The 24,327-nt window shown below is 41.6% G+C and overlaps 1 long non-coding RNA gene across 2 annotated transcripts; it reads left to right on the plus strand.

Moving 5' to 3' along the window:
* The first annotated feature begins 451 nt into the window (after positions 1-451).
* On the plus strand, positions 452-9,584 carry LOC121062601. Of its 2 annotated transcripts, none has more exons than XR_005815641.1 (3): positions 452-552; positions 5,211-6,177; positions 9,265-9,584. It is a non-coding gene; the product is annotated as an uncharacterized LOC121062601 (long non-coding RNA). The 2 variants fall into 2 exon arrangements; XR_005815640.1 differs by having other exon boundaries at positions 5,214-6,177.
* Positions 9,585-24,327: the final 14,743 nt, after the last annotated feature.

The following is a 24,327-nucleotide window of genomic DNA, read 5'->3' on the forward strand; positions in this document are numbered from 1 at the left end:
GAGTAACTCCATTTATCCACTGGCCTCATGCCTTTTGAAATAACCACACCCCAGCAGCCAGATCCTTTAACACTTGTAGTGCTGTAAATCAGGAGTAATTGTGCTAAAGTAAGCTAGCTTCACATCAGCATAAAACCAGGGAGAAGATAACCAGAGCAACCCCAAAATTCAGATGAGAACACATCTGTTGTATCCTGAAGGCAAGCACTTCATTATACAGGGACTTTGTGGCAGTTCCAGACTTGCAGAGAAAGAGGGCAGTAAGTCAGGAATGTCAGAGGACAATGTCCTAGAGTAACACCCCTTGCTTATTGGTTTTCCCAGAGATCATGGGCATGCTAAATTTCCTGCTGGCTGTTAGGAGAGCAACATTTGTCTTTAAATCCTTAGCATGGAGAATCACCTGTTCCCTAATCACCGTAATCTGAAAAAACCTCAGGAGGGGTCACAGACTTGGCCCCCGTCCAGTGGCAAACATCCTTCTGATGTCCTGCCCAGCCTTCATCTCAGCTTTAATGGGAATGCAACCTTCCTCAGCCTTCAGGAGATCAGGTTTGTGAAACTTACGAAAGTGACTTCTTAGGCTGCAGATCAAGGACTGAATCTCATTTGCTCCGTGAACAGTTTAAACTTAAAAAATTTACCACGAGAACTATGCCAATTGCAATCTGGCCTGCTTTGCTAAAATATTTATACTAGTAAAAGACCAAGTGTAAACTCAAGTTGCACCAGAAATAAGCTATGCTTCTGGGAAGGCTTGTAATGCAGGTTAACTGTATTCACTCAAAGATAAGGTTTATATAGCAACTGCAAGATATCTTTTCCGTTGCTTTAGTATGTTCTTTACACACACCTTTTAAAGATTTTAGCCACAATATTTAGCCCAGCCTTTCTATAGTGTTTGCTGACTGTATCTGTGTTAGTTTGTAGGTGATGAAGGTCAGCAGGAGGAGGTTTGTAAAGCAAAACTGTTGTGGCTAAGGACCCGGCATCCATACCATGAACACCTCAGGGGGGTTTACTTTGCACTGTCTCTAGTCTGGCCCATGGATAGCATGTCCACTAGCTGCTGGAGCAGGTTGGCTCCATGGGCACACCTTCTGCAATATCTTCTTTGGAAAGGAATCCAATTTGTGTGACCTGAACCAGTTCTGTGATGCGAACCAACACACATTATATGGGGACAACCTGGAGATTTGCTTCAAAGAGTTCTCCTGATCCAAACTGAAACAATGAAGTAGATGCACCCATTCAGTCAGAAGAATTAAAAACTTGCATCCATACGGGTCATGAAAACGGAGGAATTGCTGCCATGAACCTTTGATACTTGAGTAGGGGATATTGAGCTGAGAAAGGACCTGAAGTACAGATTTCCAAGAGGAGGGGACATGTCAAGATTGAATGAAGAAAGATGTGACAGCGAATGGCACAACAGGCAGAAGACCACAATGCAATGTGGTAGGAAAAAAAAGACCACCATTATTTGGAAGTGTCTACAAAAAGACACAATGACTTGCTCAGCCATTCTCTTTTGCCCTTAGTCTCTAGGGAAAGCATACCTTGACACTGGATTTGGTTCCTGAAGCTAAGTACTTTCATTCCCAGATGAGCCCCTGAGATGCAAGCAATTCCAAAGAGTTCAAAGTTAAAACACATCCAGGAAGGAGCTGATTGGTGAGAAAAGACTTCATCTTGATTTATATGATTGGTGTCTTTGCTAATTTTGGAAAATGTCAGCCAGATTAAATTGGTGCTTATGGAGCCTTATAAAACTCCTTGTGCCACCTGCTAGTTCTTAATTTCCTCTTTGACTCATTTAGCACTCACATAGATGGTTCTCTTTAACGGATCAGTGGTAATTTTTTTTTTTTTCATTTGAAACCAAATAATTCTCACACTCTGAAACAGCTGAAGCAGCCAGAGCACTTCTTCCATTTTGTTAGCTTGAATTGGCTGTGCAGTGTGATGGGGAACTGAAAATCCACAGATCTCCCCAGAATTACAAAAGCGGGTCTAGGGATGGCAGAATGAATAAAAATCTCTGAACAGAAAAACTGTGCTTGCTATCATATTTCAGCTAATCACAGTTCTTTCCTTAGCTAGTGGATTCTTCTTGGATAAACAGCAATAACAAGACTTGTGTGAAAAGGATAAACATCTCTGATGTTATCAGCCCTTGTAGACTACCTAACCAGGAGAGCACCTGGCACAGGTAATGCCACTAGAACATCAGCATTTCTTCCTCTGAGGCCTCAAACTGCATTTTTTAGAGTGAAAACCTCTTAACTTTTTCCTCTCATGATGCACAGTTTCATACTGTTTCTCTATCCTCGTGGTCACATAACTAAAGACGAGGGAAATAGAGGCAGGGGTATTGCCTGCAACTCTCCAACAAACGTGGTGGATCCAGAAGGCGGCATTTTGGCTTAATTTTTATTTTTCATGTGATGAGCACACTGAGGAAGTGTGGATGTAAAAATAAGAAATAGGACAGAGCAAAGCGTGGCCTTGCTGACAGCAGTGGGGAGATGCAATGGCTTGACAAGCTGACCTAGATCAGAGGTACTATTAAATTTTAAAAATTTCACCAAGTCTTCTAGCTACTGAACCTAGTCACTGAAAGAGACTAGGTGCTGGATGTCATCAACCCTTTGCTATTTCACCTGGTTTCTGTCCTGCTTGTTTCCCCTGCTCCCGTTCTGCCTCTCCTGACGTGTCTCATCCTCCCAGCTGGTTAGCAGGAAACCTGCCTCAGCTGCATGCTGCTGGCTGACGGCCACGTGAGGGTTTGTGATGGTCATAGTGCCTCTGGAAGTAGCCCAGGTGGCATCATCTTCACAGCCATGAATTCATTTTCTGCCTCTACAGGCTGAGGGTTTTCTCAGGCCGTTCTCTGGGTGTCTGCTGCGGACACCTTACACAGGCTCAAAATGTGACTGTGACATATTCCTCTCCGCTGTAAATTTAAAAGAAACTATTTTCAAGGATCATTTTTTCTCCATGTAAGAGGGGTAGAAAAGCACTTAAAAGTGTAAAATCTATTGATATTGACACTATGGACAAGCTAAATCCACCTACATTTAGACATCCAGTTTAAGCCAGTTTGCAGGGCTCTTCGAAAGTCTGTGCAGAAACAGGTGCTCCAGGACGTGATGCCTTTGGACTCTGAACTGAAAAAAGACCCTACGGTGAGGAGGATGGATTGGTCCCAGGAGGAGCCTGTCCCAGCTCAATGACTTGGGGTGGCCTATGGGTATGGTTTAATGGGATGAGTTTCTACCCTTTTGATGCATCTACATAACCGAGTGAGAGTGGGTCTGAGTTTGTTCCCAAGCCAAAAGTCACCTGTGTGCCCTGTTGTTAATGGGTATTCCCCTCAATGAATGCAGTCCTCAGCCCTGGCTTTCCCTCTGGGAGAAAACCAGGCTGCCATGGAGTGTAAGGTCAGGCAAAAACACCCATCCATGCCTCCTGCACTGCATGGACTCATGGAGATACCATGACTGATACCATGATACCATGATTGCATCCACTTGCAGATCATTCCTACATACAGTGCAGTCTTTTGAAAAAAAAACTGCCACGGCATCACCATCCAGCATCAACAGCAGTGCCCAGGTGACACAGCTTCATATGCCTTTGCAAAGGCCTTGAAATATTTCCCGACCTGTTGACAACATAATCTGAACCTGAAGCTTTGGTTTTGGGCATCTCACCAATCATCTCTACACAAGTCACATTGCCCATGTCATGTTGGCTGGAAAGAGGGAATTGCTTTTTTTTTCTTTCCCTCTCCTGACGTGGAAGCAGTTAAGAAAGCGGATTGAGCAAGCAGGAGCCCGGTGCTCAGCATAAGGCACTGTCTGAAAGAAAGCAGATGTCTTTCCATCCATTCTCAGGTGGTAAGATGTCTGGCACAATTACTGGTGCAATGTACGGGACTGACAGGAGTGTTTCAGTTCTGGCTGTGCACATTTGGGCTACTTCTCATCTGGGAGATGTCTTTTGCAAACTCTCTTTTCTGCCTGTCTTGAACAGAAAGTGAGCATTAGATTCTGACATAAATTTGCAAATCAGAGTCAAATCACTCCTTATCTTTATAGAAGGTATGAAAGGTTTGCAACGTTAATATGGCTTGCTGATGTGATTTGCATAGAGCAGCTAGGTGACACCCTGACTGAGGGCATTGAGAAGTCACTCACTGTCACAGAGTACCCCATTATTTTTAAAAATCAGGGCAGACTTGATTGTTTTAATAAATTTTCTTTTGAGAGCGGTGGTGGTAGGAAACACAAATTTCATTTTGCTCTACCACGGGTGTCAAAACATCTGCATCAAACATTCGGTGCACAGTGACATAGCAAAACAAATGTAGAGCAGACATCACAGATGGATGGCTTGTTGACAGATTAGCAGATGAGTTTCCCTTATGTTTTTGAAAAAAAAATAGCTCCCTAGACATAGTGTACAAAGGGGAAAGCTGGGATTAAAGATCAGATAAGAAAAAGCATGGGTTTTCTTTTCAGTGTTTACTGTTCAAATTCCCTAATATCACAGAAGATATTAAGAGCAAGAGAAATATGCTATCTCCAACACAGGGAAGTGAAACATGGACACCTTTCAGGACTGAATCTGCAATTAGAGCTGGGTGAAATGTTTTGGTCTTTCAATTCATGTGAAGAAAAAAATGCAGATTTGGGTTTACTGAAGCTGCTGGCAAAATTTGTGTTGAGTTCATCAAATTGTTTTGGCTGAAAAAGAGCTGATTCCTTTTTAAAATATTAAAGGTTGTTCTAAAAATAAGATGCTTTTTTTTGTTTGTTTGTTTCCAAAGTGAAATTTTGTTTATAAATATACCTAACTTTAAATACAGAAATTAAAGTGTGTTTTAATATTAATCATGTATGACCCAAAATAAAATGATTTTGTTCTTTGTGTTGCTATTGCTTTTTTTGCCAAGGAACCAAAGAATGGATTATTTGCACAGATCTAGGTACAATATGAATTGTGGATCATTTTTAAGTAGCTCTGTTAATCCAGGCATGTTTCAATAAAACAATTACAATTTTTTTCTCCTGAGTCAGAGAATACATATGTTGCTGGGATAACTCTGCTACCCTTTCAAGTTCTCCAATATTTCACCTGAAATCTTACCAGAAACAAAGCAGCTCTGTTGTTATGCTTAACTATTTTGGTGCTGCCTCTTCCAGCAGATGTACTACCAGTTTCACTTGCCGTGTGAAGGTTGGCTCCTACGTGACACAGAGAATGAGGAGGAGATGATTGCAGTGGGAAAGGAAGATGTGCTTTGTCCTGCATGATGTTCAATGGTGTTCACCTCATCCTTTTGGACTCATCTGAGATCAGCACTGATGAATGTTTGTGTGGGGTGTTTCCTTGGGGAAGACCTTGTAGTATCACCCATCTGTACGTTGAACAACTTGACATGGTGTATAGCAAGCTCTTGAGAAGGATGCTGCTAAGGCACTTCGGACGGGCATTTATGGTTCTGCTCCATTACTTGCAGTTTGAGCTTCGATCAAAGAGGAAGAAGAAGAGGAAGGATAAAGGGAAGGGAAAGGGAAAGGGAAGGAGAAGGCATCCCCACAGTAATTTCCTGGTGTTTCTCTGACTAACCTCAGCAGCATAGCATAGGGAAAGCCTTCTGATGAATGCTTCGGGAGAGAGAACAATGTATGCTTCTCCTGCCAGTTATCCCAGCTCTGGATATATATAGTGGGCAAAGTCTAGAGCTGATCCTTTACAGTGTGTGAGCACAGCTGGTAGCAGGAAATCCCCAGTCCTCTCTGGTAGCATAAAAAATGAAATTAATGGCCAGCCCTTGAATAGCTCTGTAAGAGACTGAAGACCTCTTCCTTTTCATTCAGTTATCCATACATGGCCAGCCCCAATCTAGCTGGTGGGTTTTAACAAAACCTAATATGAATGGAATTATTTTCATGTATTGCTTTATTTTTTTAAAACTTTCCTTTTATTACATGCTGACAGAAAAATCCAATATATAATCCACTGACAGCCGGCGAGCGCCAGAGCCTGAAAAGTCATCTTACAAAGAAGGATATGCAATTTTGTATTTCCATCAAGCGTGCTAGAATAATAAGTCAGCTGCCACAAGCCTTGGAGAACTGGCTGGGTTTGGACCTCCTACAGCAAATTGTAATTAAAATTGTAGAAACTTCCCTTTTCAGGACTTGGTTTGCAGGATATAAGGTCTCAGTGTATTTTATAAGCTTTCAATTTAGGCCAATATGTAAGTCACGCTAGGATAATGAGAGGGGTAGAATTACCTCCTCTCTTACCTTTGTTGGAGGACATAGATGGTCCTACCAGAGTTCTGTATTTAGAGGAAAGATCCAGAGTGTTTCTTGATGAACTGGGCACCACAACCCATGCCCAAATTTGACAGAGCAAACCTTTCAAGGTTAAGGCAGCCCGTCTGTGACCTGAACTGAGCTCTGGAGAAACTCCATCATCTTTTCTAGCTGTAAAGGGAGTTTGGGTCACAACACTTCTCTCTGGGGCCTAGTGCAAGCTCCTCCAAAATCAGAGGAGCCTGTGCAACAGAATTCAGAGGCTCTTTTCTCACTTAACTTAATGGTACTTGAATGAGGCCCCTAAATAGAGACTGGCAGAAGTGGCATCCAACTGTGCTATTTCAGTATGCCCTACAGGAACACCATTCTTCAGGCAGGGGCCAGGGTGGTTTTGGGGTAAAGGCACGGTAGTTCCCACTCCTTGGAAACCACAGTAATACTGTTGGCCCTGACCGACCTTCCTTCCTTCCTTCCTTCCTTCCTTCCTTCCTTCCTTCCTTCCTTCCTTCCTTCCTTCCTTCCTTCCTTTTTTGTAAATACATTACGCAAATCAGAAGGTGCCTCTTGGCTAAGTGTTTCAGAAGACACTGAGCATTGTGTGTTCCACCTCAGCACTAGCAGTAATGGTGGATTCATTGCCCTGATAAGAAACCAGAACACGACATCCAAATAGGAAACGCAGAAACTGAGCTGCCCCCCAACCCACAGACTCTTCATTTCTTCAAAACAGCCATGAATACCTCTGTGAAAGATGTCCCTGAATCCAGCACATGCATCTGTGGTCAGCCTGTACTCAGTCAATTCGTACTCAGTGTAGAGAGACCGTTTTACAGATGAGCTGCCTGGAAGGATAGTGCAGAGAAAGAGTGACAGAGGAAGGATAATATACTTGCTTCTGAGCCACTAGGTATTTCCCTGTCTGGTGTGGATCCTTTATCTCCTCAGTGGGGAAGATGATGATCTAACCTACTTAGCAACATCTGGCCTATAGACTAGAAGTGGAGCCACATTGGAAAGGTCATAACTTAAGTTCTTTTGGGACAGATAAGTCCCTGTTGGCTAGACTTGTACATGTCAATGTTTATAATTCAATCAACGTGTACTGGTAGAGGAGCTTTCAATATTTAACTTTCTTCATCTTTTTTTTTTTTTTTTTTTTTTTTTTTTTTTTTTTTTTTTTTTTTTTTTTTTAGAGAGAGAGAGATTGCAGAAATGACCAGCTTACTTTTTTTCTTTCAGCTTCGTAAGGTGAAAGAGTTGCAGACTAAGAGAGGGTTAAGTCACATCATTAGCTTCACAACATGAAAAACAATAAGAAGACAGAAGGCCAAACTCTGATTTTATTTTCAGCAGAGCGGAGCAGAGCAGAACTGGCTTCAGCTGTGTTGGAGCCCACCTGGGCACAGTGGCTGCAGGTGAAGCTGTAGCACGCAGATGTGCACCTGGGATCAGGCCCTTAGGTTCTTCTGAGGTATCTTCTCAGGCCCGTTCTTTCGGGTAACTTTCGCATTGTCCAAACTCCTAGCCTATGCTGGGGAGTGGCTCCACCAGCGCTGTTCACCAAATGATCCTCGAAGCGGTCTTGTCACACCTCAGTGCTCACTCACCGAAAATAGCCCAATCTCACACCACTCCCACACAGGCATGCATTACACAGTCAAACAAAAATATCTGTACTTTCCAGGATGACTCGGATGATTTTTAATGCCACTGACTAAATCATGTGCTTTGCTATTACCTCAGGAAGACACCCAACTTGTGTCAATTGGCACCACTACCTGGTACAGCTTTGCGTCAACCACGCTACATGCAGTTATGGGTAGCTTGGTTTGTTTATTAGGCATTAGAAAGCTTGCCATGGTTATTGTGGGTCACATCTCTTTTCTATATCTTTGTCTCTAATGAATGTGAGCTGGACTCATGTCCCCTTGCAGGATCCTGCTGTGTTGGTGACCTAAGTGATCAGGGACTACTCCTACCGGTTAGTATTGCAGGAACTTGACCATACATCACAAAATTATCCCTGCAGCTTGCTGCCAGTTTTCTCTCTCTTGAACTTCAACTTGAATTCAGACATATGGCTTTAAAATCTCCCAACAGAGATCATGAGCAGCAGTGTAGGAAGGAGATTTCATTCCCTGTCTCCATTAGTCAACCGTGAGCTTTCCTGTGCTAAAACTCACTCAGGAAATGCTGCAAACAAAAGAAGTAAATAGTTCTCAGCATTCCTTGTTGCTTGCAAGGAGTTAAGTTCTGCACAGATCGAGTTCTTCTGGCATTATCCCATTAGCTTAAGTCATTGCTGATGACTTCACCCTCATGGTGACATCAGCCTCTAATCTCGTGAAGGTGAATTCATGTGAGATTGTTTCAAAACAATTACTCCCTGAATTGCAGGCCATTTCAATTGATATATGGATGCAACATTCACTTTTGCAGATTGTAACCTCTCTTGTACAGTGTGTGTACACATTTTCCATATTGTATTTCAGCATGTGTATTATGTCATATATTGGCACTGCCTGAGATCAGCAGGAGAATGCAAAAGTAAATAAAGGAAACAACAACCCACCAATATTACTATTTTTATATGTATGGTTAAGACTTCTCTACAGTTTTATGTGTGGTTTGCCCGATTTCCTCTGGATGCTGCCTCCTCTCTCTGTCTCTGCTGGAATATTCCTGCTGCTTTGGCTAGGCTGTTTTTGCTTAAGAATACTCCGGTCATTTCAGATGCTCTTGTCTTTTCCCATACATGGGGAAAAATGTAGACAGATAAACACCCAGGATAGCTACTTAATAAATCACAATTTTTAATAACATTAGATATAATTTTTTCACCCCAAACCAGATTAAATATAGGCATAAGCGCATAAAGATGATAGATTGGGTCTTAAAATATTTTTCTCTTTTTCTCTTTCCTCTGGAGGAGTGACTCAGAGGAACACGTAGACACAGTCGGCACTTGTAAGAAGTGGTTTTAATAAGAAGAGGAGACAAGTCATCGTCCCAGCTGTGCAATCCTCGCCGAAGTCAAAGGGGCTGAAAAGAAAGGCACCATTTGTCCTGAAGAGCAGCACACACATGTATACTGAAGGAGGATAGCTATGTATTTAGACTAGAAGTTCCCCAGACCTAGACGAGACATTCCTCTGTTTGCTTAACTTCATTGTTCTTCCCTTCTCTCATCACTTGTCCTCAGCTGACTGCAGCAGTCCCCGTGGAGCGCCGCAGAAGGCAGGGCATGGCGTCCACATTAAAACCAGGGGAAAGAAAATTCCCCCTTCCCCAAAACCCCTCTTGCCTCCACGTGCTGGTAGCAAGCCTTCTGCAGCTGCCCCCTGTGCAAGCTTGGCCTCATCCAGGCAGGGGGACAGGGCAGAGAGCAGTGCTGGGAGCAGGAGGGTTCAGACGCTCTCTTCTCTATGCGCTGCATTGTGAATAGACTTCTTAATGTGACTAATAGCTCTTGGCATCGAGCTGCAGCTCCTGAAGTGCAGAGCTGGCATGTCCATGCGCTAATGTTTAAAGTAATGTGTCAGAAAAGTTTTATAGTAGTAGCACAGTATTGTTGGGGGAGAAGAAGCCTGTTTAAATAAAGCCAATAAAATTCTACTATCATCACTTTTCTCTCTTTATTGTCGAGAGGGTGGAAATGACTAAAGTTTTTATTTGGTGTTAGCAGTGTAATGCTAGAATTTTTTCCACATTTGGAAGTGGCAAGGTAGTGATAAAAAATCATTAAAAAGTGAACGAGTTGTCCTCAGCTCCTGGATGCTCCAAAGGGGCTCAGCCAAAGAGACAGCAAACTCACTGGAGGCACCCAGAAAGGGATTTTTTTCTCCTTACAAAACAGACCCTGTTGTGCTATTCCTTTAGGAAGGAAATTGAGTCTCTGGATGACTCGCAAATGTTTTGCTCATTGTAGTGGCCCGTACATTTCCTGACTATCCAGATCTGATTTAGATTAGGGGCTTTTTTGGTGGGGGGGAGGGGGAAAAGACTGGCTAAATAAGAGGAAATTTGTATAGTCTTAGTCCAAGGTCCAATCACTGTTACCAATTACATGTGTGTAAGCTATAAGACGGGGCTGCATCTGTCTTAGCTATAGTTAGAAGCCCAGTGCTTCATCCCTTTCCTCTGCGCTTTCTTCCCCTTTCAGAGGGAAGGGAAGCAAGAAAAACAAATGGGGAAGTGTTGCCCTAAAACTTTCTCTGAGACTGAAACCTGCGTCAGGATTAGGTAAAGAGCCTAGAGCTCAACTCAAGTTGAAGAATAGTCAGGAAAAAACAGATCAGCAAACCTCACTTATAGTGCAGTTATTGTCACTGGCCTTCATGTGGGTAAGCAGTGAAGCAGAAAACCCAGAAAAGCTGAAGATAGAAGCAGAAAAATCTTTCCTGTGTAAAGTTCCAGCAGGACGGTCAGTGTCCTCACACTACCAAGCTCCCCAAAAGTGTGGTACCTCAAATCTTCCTCTGTAAACCCACCAAGGTGAGATATCTCTCTACAGACCCAACAAGAAGGCCAAAATACTGAAGGCTTACTTTGGGCCAAACCATGGTGGTGCAGCCTTTTTGGATCTGAAGAGCTGTTTGAGGGTATCTCACAGACTGTGTGAGGGTGGCAGGGTGGTGGTGCATGGCTCTTCAGGCCAGGCATCTCCACGCCATCACCTCCTCCCCCTGTGGTTGCAGCAGCTGCCCGACCAGCACGAAGGCGGTGGGCTGGTGGAGCTGCTGGAGGGCTGTGCTGGTGGGCCAGCGGTTCTCAGCTGCCCTATCCCTACAATTGTTCTCTTCTGGTTGGGAGAGCATCTCACATCCAGTTTGCATTCGCTGACTGCCACTTCAGAGGGCTAATGAGAGGCAAGGCGTTAAAGTGCACAGCAGCTGTAGTGTGACCACCAACTTTCAAGAGTGTATCCTGTGTGATTTTCTTTTGAGTTGACCATGTGGCTACCAGATCATGTCCCCTGTTTTTGTCTGACAGAAAGAAACTCCATTGTTTTCACTTAAAAAAAAAAAGAAAGAAAAAAAAAGCTGGCATACAAACGACCATCTTCATACAGCAGGCTGTGGTTTGTTCTGAATTTTTTTTTTAGTTGGGCAAAAATCATTTGCTTTTCAAGAACCACCTCCTTTCCCCACTGTGTACGAAGTCTCCAAAAACCTTTTTCTACTGGGCGTGCTGAGGTTTTGCATTGATCTAGGAACCCTGAGGGTTCAAAGATATGTTCAAAACCAACAGAAACATACTCCAAAATGACAAAGAGGCAATTCATCCTTAAATACCTCTGCAGTAGCAACAGCTGTTCCACCACAGCATCCTCATTAAATGTAGGATCAGACCTATCCTCAGGAAATGCTTGCTTCAAACCTAGGCCACCACAGAGTAAAAGTAGTCTAGAAACTACAGCAGCATCTTTAAGGGAGGTTCAGTAGACAAATTGCAAGCCTGGAACTGCCAGTGCCAGTAAAGGATGTAAAATACAGATTTTAAATTTGTGCCTATTTCTTCTTGGACTGTGTTCTTGCTTGTCTATGAACACTTTGTACCCATCCCAAGGCCTCCAAGGGGAGTCTGCATCCCAAGCTGGGAACCCAGTAATGCTGGTGAGCTCTGCAAAAGTTTGGCTTCTTTGGAAAAGACCTCTGGGGCCTGACTGGAGCACCACATTTCAATATTTTAGCCATTGTTCACTGAGGTGCAACGAGCTGTTGCAGTTTGGTTAATCACAAGTAGCTATTTATGTGTTCCCACGACGTGCTGCATGTATGATTTTAGAAGGGATTTCAAGGGAAATTTGTTACTTTCAGAGTGTGGTGATTAGTGTGAGGGCTTAAGAGAATTCAGTGCTGTGCATGTTGTGCTACAGGAGAGAGCTGTATCAAGATCTTGGTAGCCATAACACACGTATGGGAGCATGTCCCTTTCTGTTCCCCACATTTCCCTTCTGGGCTGCAATGTAATCTTGTGAAACTGTGTATGCTAACACAGAGCAGGTCACTCACCTGTCCACTGACTCCCATTGCTGCTGATCTAGACCTGATTTGCCAAGGTGCCAGATGCAGGTACTCTACGTTAAGCAGGTTGGTGTCTGGATTTGGTAAGGCTGGTTGAGTTCACAGCATGCTGCAGAGAACTCCTCTTGCCTACCTTTTATGTTGGCCCCTTTGGCTGGAGGCTTAAAAGCTCAGGTGGGCAGTGAATGTTGAGTGTGAGATGTGGCAGTGGCTGCCTGTTGGGAGACACGTGTGTCTGGAGAATGGATCTGGGGAGTGAAGCATGAGGATGATTCTGTATTTAACCGAGGCTCTTTTCAGGTAGTAATGGAAATTCATGATTGGGTAGCTATTTGCAATCTAACTGTGGTCTAACGCAAAGCCCGTCAAAATCTATGACTTTTGAATGGTTTTAGAGCAGGCTGCTGAAGTGCAGGATAGATAAAATATAGATAAAATATGATATATGTATATGTTGAAGAGGTGTGGTTTTGATACTGTGCATGAGCTCACTATTGACTGAGGGACTATATGGAAACACAATTAATTTCCTTTGCTTTCTAAGACAAAAATACTGTTCAAACACTGTCTTCTTCTTGTCTGTTGCAAGTTCGGTGGAGCTGGGGACTGTGTTCGTGTGCTAGAAATGAAGCCAAAAAAATGTATTATCTTACTTTGTAGAGCACACTTTCTCCAGGAAGAAATAAATTGAGCAGGACAGCTGCACTGGTAAAAATGAGACAGACCACTAAACATTTTTCATATGAGGTTTTGAAAATGCTTTCTAAAGGACAGCACTTAGCTCCATTTTGCAAATAGAGTATCTTAGATACAGAGGAGTTTAAGAAATTGCATAGGTCCACACAGCAAATCTGCAGATGCAGGAGGAGGCTCTGTTTTTTTCTTGTTCATTTGGGTAGGCAACCCTGTGATTCCAAAGGTATCGGTGGTGGAGATACTGGGCTCATCTGTTTTCTTCCCACCTGTGCTCATTCCGTGGTTGAGATGAAACAGAAAGAAAAGCAGCAGCAGAAGGCAGCCCGCAGCAGAAGGGATGAATGAATAATCTGATATGGCACAAGAGCCTTCTGTAACCAAGCTCCCTCTGTTGCTTTATATTTATTTGTTGTAGATATGTAAAGCCACAGTGAGAAACTTTTGGTTTCCATGCAAGATGCCACTTAAGTGGCCACACTCTGCTGCATGAGGACCAGGTGCTCTTCCCTCCTGTCTGTGCATCAGGGCTGGATTTAGATCTACCTGTGATTAAGCAACAGGTTTTGTTCTGAGTGAGGTGCTCCTGTTGTTGCTTTCCTAACAACCCCATCTTGTGCCCCTCATGAGTTGCCCTGGCAATTGCCCTTGAAATTCAAATCCTTCATGTTTTCTCCTAGCACAAGTATCACTGGCTAGCAGGAGCATTCTTCATCTCTGCTTTATGTCGGCTTGAACTTCATTAGGACAAGAACTGAAGAAATATTGCAGAGAGATCATCCTAGAGATTATAGGGATAATACAAGGGTCCACTGTCTACCAAAAAAATAGTGTGAGTGATGGGAAAGGATTTACTATGTGGATTTCACTCTTCTGTCGGGAATGACACTAGGAACTCCCAATCTTCTGCTCATAAAGACCACAGATAAGATATTAAATGGCATTTCTCTGTCATTTATGAGCGATCTGGGTAGGAGGAAAGGGAAGGAAGGCGATTAGCTAAAGCCCTGAAAGTGGAAGGCTGGCTGAGAGCCCCAGCCGCGTCCTGTACCCACTTCAGCCCAGTGCAGGGGAAATCTGGAAAGGACTGTCAAGCTGTTAAGAAACAGCCTTCCCACAGAGCAGAAGAGACAGAGATGGAGCAGGGTCTGAAAATCTTACCAAATATGTCCAAATATTTGAAATAAGCTCAAACATTCAGTGGCTGCTTAGCCATACCTTTTACATTCAACCCACAACAATTAGTGTAAACTGAACTCTGATTTATATAGAGGAAGAAAATAAATTTGGAGAAGTCAAGCTTGACATATTTCAGGGCTGCTACATTTTTCTTATTTCTTTATAAGGTTTGATTAATGGTTTCTCATTGTAGAATGTCAATGAACATTGAACTTGTGCTGAGCACACCACCATGCATACCACTGAAATGATGAAGAACAGAATACATGCATATATATTTCAGCCACACTGCATGACTTCTCCGAAGCTTCCTGAACTCCATAAGATCTTTTCTATACTTAGACCTTATACAATATTTCTATAAAATAACTGTAAATACTGAAGTCAGTCTTTTATGACCTTGATCTTGTTTCTCACTGAATAACTGCTTTATGCGATCACATGTAAAAACATTTGCTAAAATACTGACACATGGTGCCTCAAGTCAGGCATCATGGTCTTTTGTACGTGTGAAATACCTGCAGAGCCCACTGACTTCACAGGAAAATTGGAGCACTCAAAAATTGTTAAAATAATGCCATTATCTATAGCTATCTCAGGAGGCATTGGGTTGATCACGTTTGACTGTTAGAAGTTAGAAAAATTGATGGGTCATGTGTAAACTGAAAAAGCAGCTTTATTAATCTATGTGAAGAACTAGAACTGCAAGTGATTATGAGGCTGAACTTGGACATGACATAAAAAAAGTGAAAGGAGAAAGCCAAATTGGATCTAAATTAAGGTTACAAACTTCCACGACTGAAGTGCTTCTTTGCAGAAGTGCCATTGCCACTGTGACTTTCTCTCTGTGGGGATGACAGTAATTCCTGACCGTGTTGTCACCTACACCACAGATATGGTATGAAGCAGCATTTGCCATTTACTTTTTTTCTGTGAAGTGTGAAACATGGAAAAAAAAAAAAAAAGCAAAACCACAACAACTCAGATTTGAAGTTAAACCATGGAAGACGGTTGTCACATTCATTTACTCTGTTAATTGTATTAGCTATTGGTGACTTAGGAGGTAGTAACTAGACTCTCCAAAGAATGAGCAAATGTGTTCGGTTTCTGGAGCCAAGCCACATTTCATAGATTTTGTGGAGATTACATCTGATCTCCTGTTCATCGCCGTCACCTTTTAGTCAGATCCCGGGGGGTGGAAATGTTGCACTTGTCAAAAAACGAGTGCTGTTGGTGGAGAACAGGAAGCCTCTTGTGCTGTTGTGACTATATGGATGGAGATGATGTGTGATGCATTGCCCTGCAAGAAGCAGAGAAAGTAAATTTCTCTCAGCCTGCCCAGCGGAAAATCTTTTCAATCCCAAAGCTACTGATCCCCAGCATGCAAAAACCTCTGGTATATACAGGTGAAGCGTAAAACATGAGATTTAATAGTGATTGTTATCCTAATATGAAGCTGCAAGTATCACGAACATGCTCAGGATCCAGTAGGCACAGAGGATAAAGAAAGACTCAGACCCATGGATCCAGAATAGGCTGTCACAGCCATCACAGTATCTGCACATACAAACGGGACAGTTTTTCCATAAAACTGGAACAAAGTATATCTGCGTGTTCCCTTAAAATGATATCCAGTCTCTTTAAATCACAGTAAGACCATGGCCTTTGCAGATTATGCTACAGGATCTGTTACACTAAAACATTTAGCACTGAATTATTAAACTAGGAACATTTTCTGAGATGCCTGTCATAAATTTGTTCATTTCTGTAACAGACATGTATATTTGGAATAACAGAAGTGAGCATCCCATTCTGGAGACAAAGGTGTACCTGTAAATCTTGAAAGAGAGTTTTGTGATTCCTAGTGAAGGAACAGTTAAGTGCATTATTTCTGTAAAACACAAATTTATTATTTTGAACTGCTGTAAACTGGATGAGGTGTTTGAGTCACAAGTCTCCTGGTTAGTCATTTTTGCACAAGATCCTTAGAAATGGAAGGCTTGACAGGGCTGTGATGCAAAAATGAGGCAATAGTTCAGGAAAAGTGTTTTCAAAGCTATGACAACTAATGTGTGGATGAGAGTTTTAAAGGCCAAAAAGAGTATAAGTTAAAGAAGGAGCTGTTTCTGCAGGAGCTGAGTTTTTCATGTCATTGCTTCTTGCAAAGTCACTGAGATTGTGTGTATGATAAGACACTGGAATTTCAATGCTTTTTTTTGATTTTACTAAGAAAGGATGTTAAATGTATATCCTGTTGTTCCTATTGTGTAGGCATATGCTGTTTTCTATGGTGACTTTGTTAACTTTCATGTGGCTGTTTTGAAGTATTCATTATACTGAATACTGAAATATTTAGTGGATCTGGTGTTATCTAACATTTGTCACCTCCACTAATAAACTGTGGTGATATTCTGACTTGATTTCTAGTGAGTTCTGAGTTTTGGGGCGTATTTGCGCAGATTTAAGACAATATAAAAATAAAGGACTTGTTTTCAAGGAACACTGTGCAGAAAGTGACATTTCCTGATGGTTCCTAAACAACTTGTCAGAGATACTGATGTGTGTTTTTTAGTCTGTTTGAGCAGGGTCCAGCATCTCTTCAAAGGGAAACTCTTCACGATGTGAATCTGGAAAACAGGGAAAAGTGTTTTTTTTAAACTGTGATCAATGTAAGCACTAAACAACATTAGTACTGTAATAATTATAAAAATTAATTAAAGTTAGAAAAAGAGAAGTGAAAAGGAAATTAAACTGAACTCACTTATCACATTATAACGAATAAATTGCCCATTAGTATAATAACTCATGCAAAATGTTGCAGACAGCTCAGGCAGTTTGTTAGTGCATTGGACTGGATTTTTCTTACATATCCTCGCCTGGATTGGTTAATACTGAAAAAAGTCAAAATACTTACCAGGGCTAGTCAACATTACACAATAGCAGCCACTGCCAGAAGTTCAGTATTTTAGCTAAATTATTCCTTTGAAAATATCGGTTTTCTACACGTATTTCCTATTTATTATTTTCCTAGAAGGCCAAAATGAATTTAGCAGGACTGAAATCATTTCAGGTAAAAATACTCCTGCTATACTTTGGGTCAGCTGTACTCTAGCTTCTTTAAACCATTTTCTTTATACGCTGAATTAGTTCTATCAATGGTAAAAATAGTAGGAAGGACTGCCTCCTAAATGACGGACTATAGCTAGGAAATTCCCTTTCCTATCTGCAAATGCAAACTCTGTGGTGCATGGGAAATGCTGCATAATAAGGGAATTCAGATAGCAGGAGAGGAAAAATCACAGGGGACCTGTATGTTGGCTCCCAAAAAACACCACAGCAGCATTTCTGAATATATATTTTTCCAGTTTTTATTTAACTTTTTATTATTCTTTTTTAACATTTGCATTTTCACAAAAGGAAAAAGAAATAGTATTGTACCATTATTGCTAAAAATAAAGGATATTAGATGTGTCCAGGAGCCTGGATCCCTACTGGTTTAAAAGCCAACAAATATTTAAGTAGTGGTAATTTTCCTGAATAATATTTTAAAATTTGTCCACGTTATCCTACATTTTAGAAGAGGATTATCACAAAGACAGGTTGAAAGCGCAGCTACATGGTCGTCAATGGAGCTGGAATATCACAGAAGAATCTTTGCTCAAAAGGTTCTTAGAAAGCTGAGGTAGAGACACTGAAGGTGCATTTCTTTGACATCTCGCATCCCCGAGCTGACACCCTCCTTCCTGTGTAGCCCAGTTTTTCCACTTCGAGTGGGGCTAAGATTTGGGATGCTCCTTTACTTCTGGTTTCTGTATCCCTGAGTCTCTTCATGTGCTGTTTTCCATACAACTGCTGAATATATATCCTCTGCCTATGGCTCTGACTGTTGGATCATATCACTTCTATTCCAAAAATATGCTTTCTTTAAATACTGGGTGTAAAGCTTTTCTCCATCCATCCTCTATAACACATCGGCTCTGCTGCTGGTGCCAGTCTTGACGACCTCTTCATTATCTGCTCCTTCTCTGCCTATTTCTAGGTTATCCCTTAGGAATGGAGTAATTTCTAACACTTTTTTTTTTTTTTTTTTTTCAACAAGACTACATCATATTTAACTGCATGCTAAAATCCCACTGCTTCTGCCAAACCCGTGGAGTACTCGAAAGCACAGATGGTGGGTTGCCCTTTTTGGTGTCTGTCCTGCAGGGGAAGAACGTGGAAAGAGAAGGCTTCTCTGTAGGCTGGGCTTTGGCACAGCAGTGGGTATGCCGTCAAAGCTGACAAACAGCAGACAGGGCAGGGTATTAGGATGGTATTCAGCAAACCTGTTTTCAATCCTTGGCTCAGTTTTGCGTACAACAGATATGAAATTTTGCTTCCTTGCCACTCACCTCCTCAAGGTGTTGTGAGAGTAAAACCACATTAATAACTGAATTGCTGGCGACTGTGGGGTGAGGGGAGACGGCAATTTTCCAGCTCCATGCTTAAAACTGCAACCGAGCTAAAATGGGATTGGGGCTTGGGTCCTGTCCTGAGATCAGCGATGTGTTCAGGGCTCCTGTGAAGATGTCCAGGCATCTCTGTGGTGTGAGAATGTGCAAAGGGCAGAAACGTGGACAGCAAGCTTGGCTATCCTGCTGTTAGTCCACTTCTAAACTTGAGTCTCCACAAAAATCTGTATCCAAAAGGAAGACGGAAAACCAAAGTACATTTTGGTTTTGCATGTTACAAGATCCATATTATTTTTGGAAGTTCAAAAGAAAAGCCTAATTAATTTTTGTTAGGAGAAAAAAGTCCCCTTATTAAATTCTAATTGCAGTGTTTAAGATTTTTCTTCATTTTATAAACTGTGTTAGAAATAGGGAAAAAACACGATAAATAACAACAGATGTAGCTCTGTAGACTTCAGACCATTCCAAAGCCTTTGACAGGACAAACAACACTAACATACTTTCCAGTCTCAAGCATCAAATAAAGTGTTTACAAATTAGGACATAATAGCCATTGCTTTTCTTTTTTATAATAAAACAGGAAAAAAAGGGCTTCAAATTATAGAATCTGTTATTGAACTTTAATTAGCCCTGACTTTTGGACATTTTGAAATCTACGTCAACATAAATGATATTTATGGGATTTTTGTATGCAACAAATTGTTGTTTACAAAATGCAATGTAGTATGAAATCCTCCATTCTCTCAGGACCTAGACCACATAGTGACCAGGGTTTCAGTCTCAGTTGGCAATTCCAGTTGAATAACTGGAACAGAGCATGGGTAATCATCATGTAAGCACGACCAGCTGCAAATGGCAAAATGCTTAGCAATGTCTCTGATTTGCACTGTCTCCGTGGCTTTTTTTTTTTTTTTCCAGGCCAATGGCTCTTAATGCTGCTGTGCAAGCGTTTGCCTGGCAATACTGCTGTGTTAAATAGAGATGGATGTGCAAATTAGAAATGGGAGAACCAGACTCTATTTTAGGCTTTGTGAAGCACTGGGGAATTTCCAAGGTTATCTCTGCATGCAAAAAGGTGTTGTTTTTTTTTTTTTTCCAAAGTGAATCACCTTTGAGTTTGTCAAATCAGTGCAATATCAAATGAAATGAGTGCATGATCAGGATACAAGTATACTGGAATACTTTCAGGGAACCAAATTCTGCCACTGACTCATATTAAATTGCATCTTCCACAAGAAATACGAATAGGCAGGATCAGGCCTTAGATTGTATTTAGTACTTCTGACTTCCCTAGAAAAGTAACTGTATATAGACTGAATCAACCTGATCATGCCAGGATTTAGTTTGCAAAGGAAATAAATCTCAAACATTTAACTTTGCTAATTCAAAGAAACTGTTTGATTAATATTAATCACTAGTGTCCATCTTTTCTTGACTTTCTGGATTTTCTTCTCTCTGTGTTTTCTTGACCAATATCATGCCATATTCCCTTTGTTTATGCCTTACAGCGCTTGTCTCTTTTCACCAAGTAGGAAACTAAACAAAATTCCTTGCTACAGAAAGAGGGCTCTGTCTCTGTCCTTCCCGTTGGAGGGTGCAATATGCCCAATTAAACCCTTCTTTTCACCTTGTTGATTATTTTTTGTAAAAGATGCAGACATCCAGAGTGTGCAGACTGAGCGAAAGAATTGAGGTTGGACCTGAACCAGCAGAAGACTCATTGTTCGAGTCATGTTGGTACAGCTTGAGCAAACACTCAAAGCAGCTGGTCAGCTCCAGATGGATTTCATCTCCAGTCAACCGTTACATGCAACCTTGCTTCCAGTACCTTACCTCTCTTTCTGCTCAGGCCCTCAATCTATTATAATTTTTACAGCAATTCTCTTTCTCATTTCCCATCTTCTTTTGAGTAGTTAGATAGATTTTGTGTCTATTTCTTCTTTGGCACGAGAAATGGTTTATTTATCCCTATCGTCTTTTGAAAGGAAGAAAAACAAGCAAGAGAAGAACTCCAGTGAGCTCCCCTTCTTTTAACTTCAAACCCCTGCTTCTTTATTACAGTGGAGAAGGACAGAGCAGGGAGAAAAACAGAAAGTGAAGGCAAAACTGTATTTTAATAAGAAAATGGAAAAGGAAAAGAGAAGAGAAGAATTCCCTTTAAAATCAAGATAAAAATAATTTCACATTTTCCTGTGTAAAATTCGTCCAGTAGCATTTGTATGATGTGACAATTCTGTCATCAGTGAAGTTCTTTTAGCTTTGGAAAGTGTTTAGTTTAACTTTTTCTTATATTATTTTTTTTTCATCATCGAGTACTACGCAGCTCTGTTCTTTTTTATATCTTCTGACAGCTCTAAGCCAGCTTTTTCTTCTGGGAGTTGAGGCTGCATGTGTGTTAGTACAGTAACTGTGCTTGGATCTATCCTCCGTGATGCCAAATGGCAGGAGCCTGAGCAAGCAGAGGACCTTGGTGCTTGGGGCAGGGTGGCAGCATGCAGACAGCCTGCTGGTCCCACTCCTGGACATCTTCCAGCTCCTGAACCATGACTGGGAACTTCTGGGGGATGCACTAAGCTGGCACAGGTCCAAACTGTGCTGTAATCGGACCATTCTTGCAGTTTAGCAGTAAGGATGATTGCTCCTTCCAGGACTCAGGACCCTTTCCAGGCACTGCTAGACCTAGCAGTATAGACAAAAAAGAAGAGTATTCATGCTTTTCACAGAATCATAGAAACACAGAATTTTTGTAGGTCCACTAACTGCCCAGGACTTAGAAGTGGACTTTAGCTGTTGAAGTTATACGGAATTCCTTAGCTAGTTTTCAGAAGCAAGACAGCCTCTTTCTGTTAGACATTGTGCAAATTTCAACAGACACTTGAAAGAGTGAGAGAAGTGGGTTTGTGACCCACTTCACCCTGCATGATGAATGTATAACTGCAGAGTCTCACCCGGCTTGCACTCCCATGCACCAGTCCTCGCACTTTATGGAAACAGTCACAGGAGTAACGTTACTGAGATGCCCAGGCAAACTGGGTTTGGGTCGAGGATGCTTCTTCCAAATCATAGATCTGTGAGACATCATATCAGTTAATTAGAAGAGATCCAGGTGGGAAAATGCAGTTCTGACCTGACCATCACCCCCTGTATGGCTCAGCATGGGCTGACTTGCTCTTTATTTGAGTTAATCCTGTGTTAAGGTAACTGATACTTAGATATCAACCAGGAGAAATCGATGATCTCCTTGCTGACTATGTCACGCAGCAGCATTGGCACCCACATGTGTTGGACTGGAGCGCAGCAGGAAGCTGGTGTCCAGAAACTTCTATGCCAATCAGTCATTACTACTAGAGGAGAACAAATACAGGTGATATTCCCAAAAGTTGCCTGCAAGGAGCAAACAAGGGTCTGTTTTCGCTAGGCAACAACACAGAAAGCTCATCTAAATATCTGCAAGAGTCAGTAGTAGCCATTAAAGTCCCCACTCTCCGATGTGGGCCACAGCCAGAGTTGAATAAATTAATCTCAAGTTTCAGTTAACTTACAGCCAGAGGTTTAACAAGGTGGTTTCACTAGGTAATTGTGCTGGCCAAGTTTACTACTAATTAACCTCCCATCAGACGATGTCAAACATTGGTATACAAGAAACAATTTCTGTAATTGTCTCAGTTTTTTTCCTAGTTGACTTTATTGATTTCACAGTAAAAAAGATAAACATGGCAGGATTAGGTTGCATTTAACATCCATTGAGGAAATAATTCTTTGTTCTGCTTTCATTCAGATCTTCAAGAAGTCCTACATCTCTGTGAATATATTTTATTTCTATTTTTAGCAGACATGAATACATTCCATTCTGCTGTGACAAGGCCCACATACTTTTCCTTCGGGTAATCTCTGTTCTTCTTTCTCCTTCTCTTCATATTCTGTTGATAACATTTTATTAAACAAGTTTTGAAATAAGATTTTACCTCCTTCTGGCAAGGACAACACCTTATTTGTTCTGAGAAGTGACAGGCAGACTTTCTCATAGTTATAAATAACTCATTCAAAGTATTCTCCTTTCTGATGTAAACCGCTGCTATTCCTTGTATTATGTTAGTTAGTATTTGGGAGAAGGGAATAGTTTACAAAGTTGGGTTTCTATGGTTGCTTCTGCCACCAAACTCATTGAAAATGTTAGATCTGCAGCTATTTGTTGCTTCCTTCTGTCACTAGGACTTTCTGCAGTGCAGTGGTATAAAATAAGAACACAGTCACTTCCTGTGTCTGCACCAGCGGCCTTTGAGGTGACCTTTTCAAAATTACAAGCTAGGGTGGTCTGAATGCCACCATTAATTCAAGTTAGCCAAGAAACTGCAATATATGTCTCCTTGTATGCCCAGCATGGACATAGAATTCTCTGACTGCTGAAGTCCTGGAATCCCAGGGCTTGTGTGGACAAGTAGTGACCAATTTTAGCGGTGCCCCTGCCATCAGTGGTAGCAGGTTGTTTATCAAGTTATTTTGAGAAACTCATGGGGAGTCAACACGCTGAGAGGGATCTTCAAAATAGATGTCTGTCACGTAGCATTCGTAGAATTTATTGTCTGCCAGTTACCAGGCTCAGTCTGTAAACCCTGCTGGCAACATCAGACTTACCGACGGAGAGATTAAATACTAGTTTTGTAATTAGTGGGAGTATTACTTTGTTTTTATTGCAGTAATGCATAGAGGTTCCAGCAGAGATTGAGGGCCTCTCTGTGATAAGCATTAGATTTATGTACAATAATAATTAAAGTTCTTGCCTCATACTCACAAGAAGGTCATCTGAAGGATGCTGAGAGATTTCAAAACAAATAAGGCGATTATGAAACGGATCCACCTTGAGCTGTTCAACTCCCAAAGCTGCAAGATCAAGTCAGGACCACACACAGAGCTCCCCCTCTCCATGTTGTTTATGAATGGTTTACAAGGGGTTGTTCCCAGGGGGTCACTACCACAGGCACTCCAATATTATACCCACTTCTAAAACGGCCTCCACAGAATCGTTATTATGAACATTTTTTTTCAGATGTTATAAAATAACGGCTTCACAGTGAGTTAACTACTCTCTAGCTTAGTTGGATAGGGAACAATATAATTTATGTGCTCTGAGCTTTCTCATGGATTAAATTTATCACTTGGTCAGTAGAAGTGCCCCTGTTTGACAGATGTAGGCCATTATTGAACAATTTGGCCTTCAAAACAGTGACTGTATTTGGAAAAGTACTTTTGGCATAGCCAATCTCAATTTTAGCAATCCATAATATAACGTAATGCCTTGGGAGACCTTTCTTACACTGACAAAGACATGGAATTGGCTACTCCTGAAGATATTTTAATAAATGAGATGGTGAGGGCATTGTTAGTAGAAAAAAATGCCAGGTTGTACTCTTCCACCACTTTCTTCTCACTAAGATGATGGTTTCTGTCAGTCCCTCCTGAAAATAATTCAATACACCTACTTGAAACCTTACAAATTATGAGTCATGTTGAGACAGAGTTGAGGGGTGAGAGTGCAACAGTAGGGAGGCAAGAAGTCTTTGCCTGGGGTGTTCCTGGGGATGGGGAGTGCTCAGGTGTGACCTTTGGGCAAAAGTGAGTGGGTGAGAATCTGCTCACAAGCTA

The sequence above is a fragment of the Cygnus olor genome, chromosome 1 (genome assembly GCF_009769625.2).
Source record: "Cygnus olor isolate bCygOlo1 chromosome 1, bCygOlo1.pri.v2, whole genome shotgun sequence".
Lineage (NCBI taxonomy): Eukaryota > Metazoa > Chordata > Aves > Anseriformes > Anatidae > Cygnus > Cygnus olor.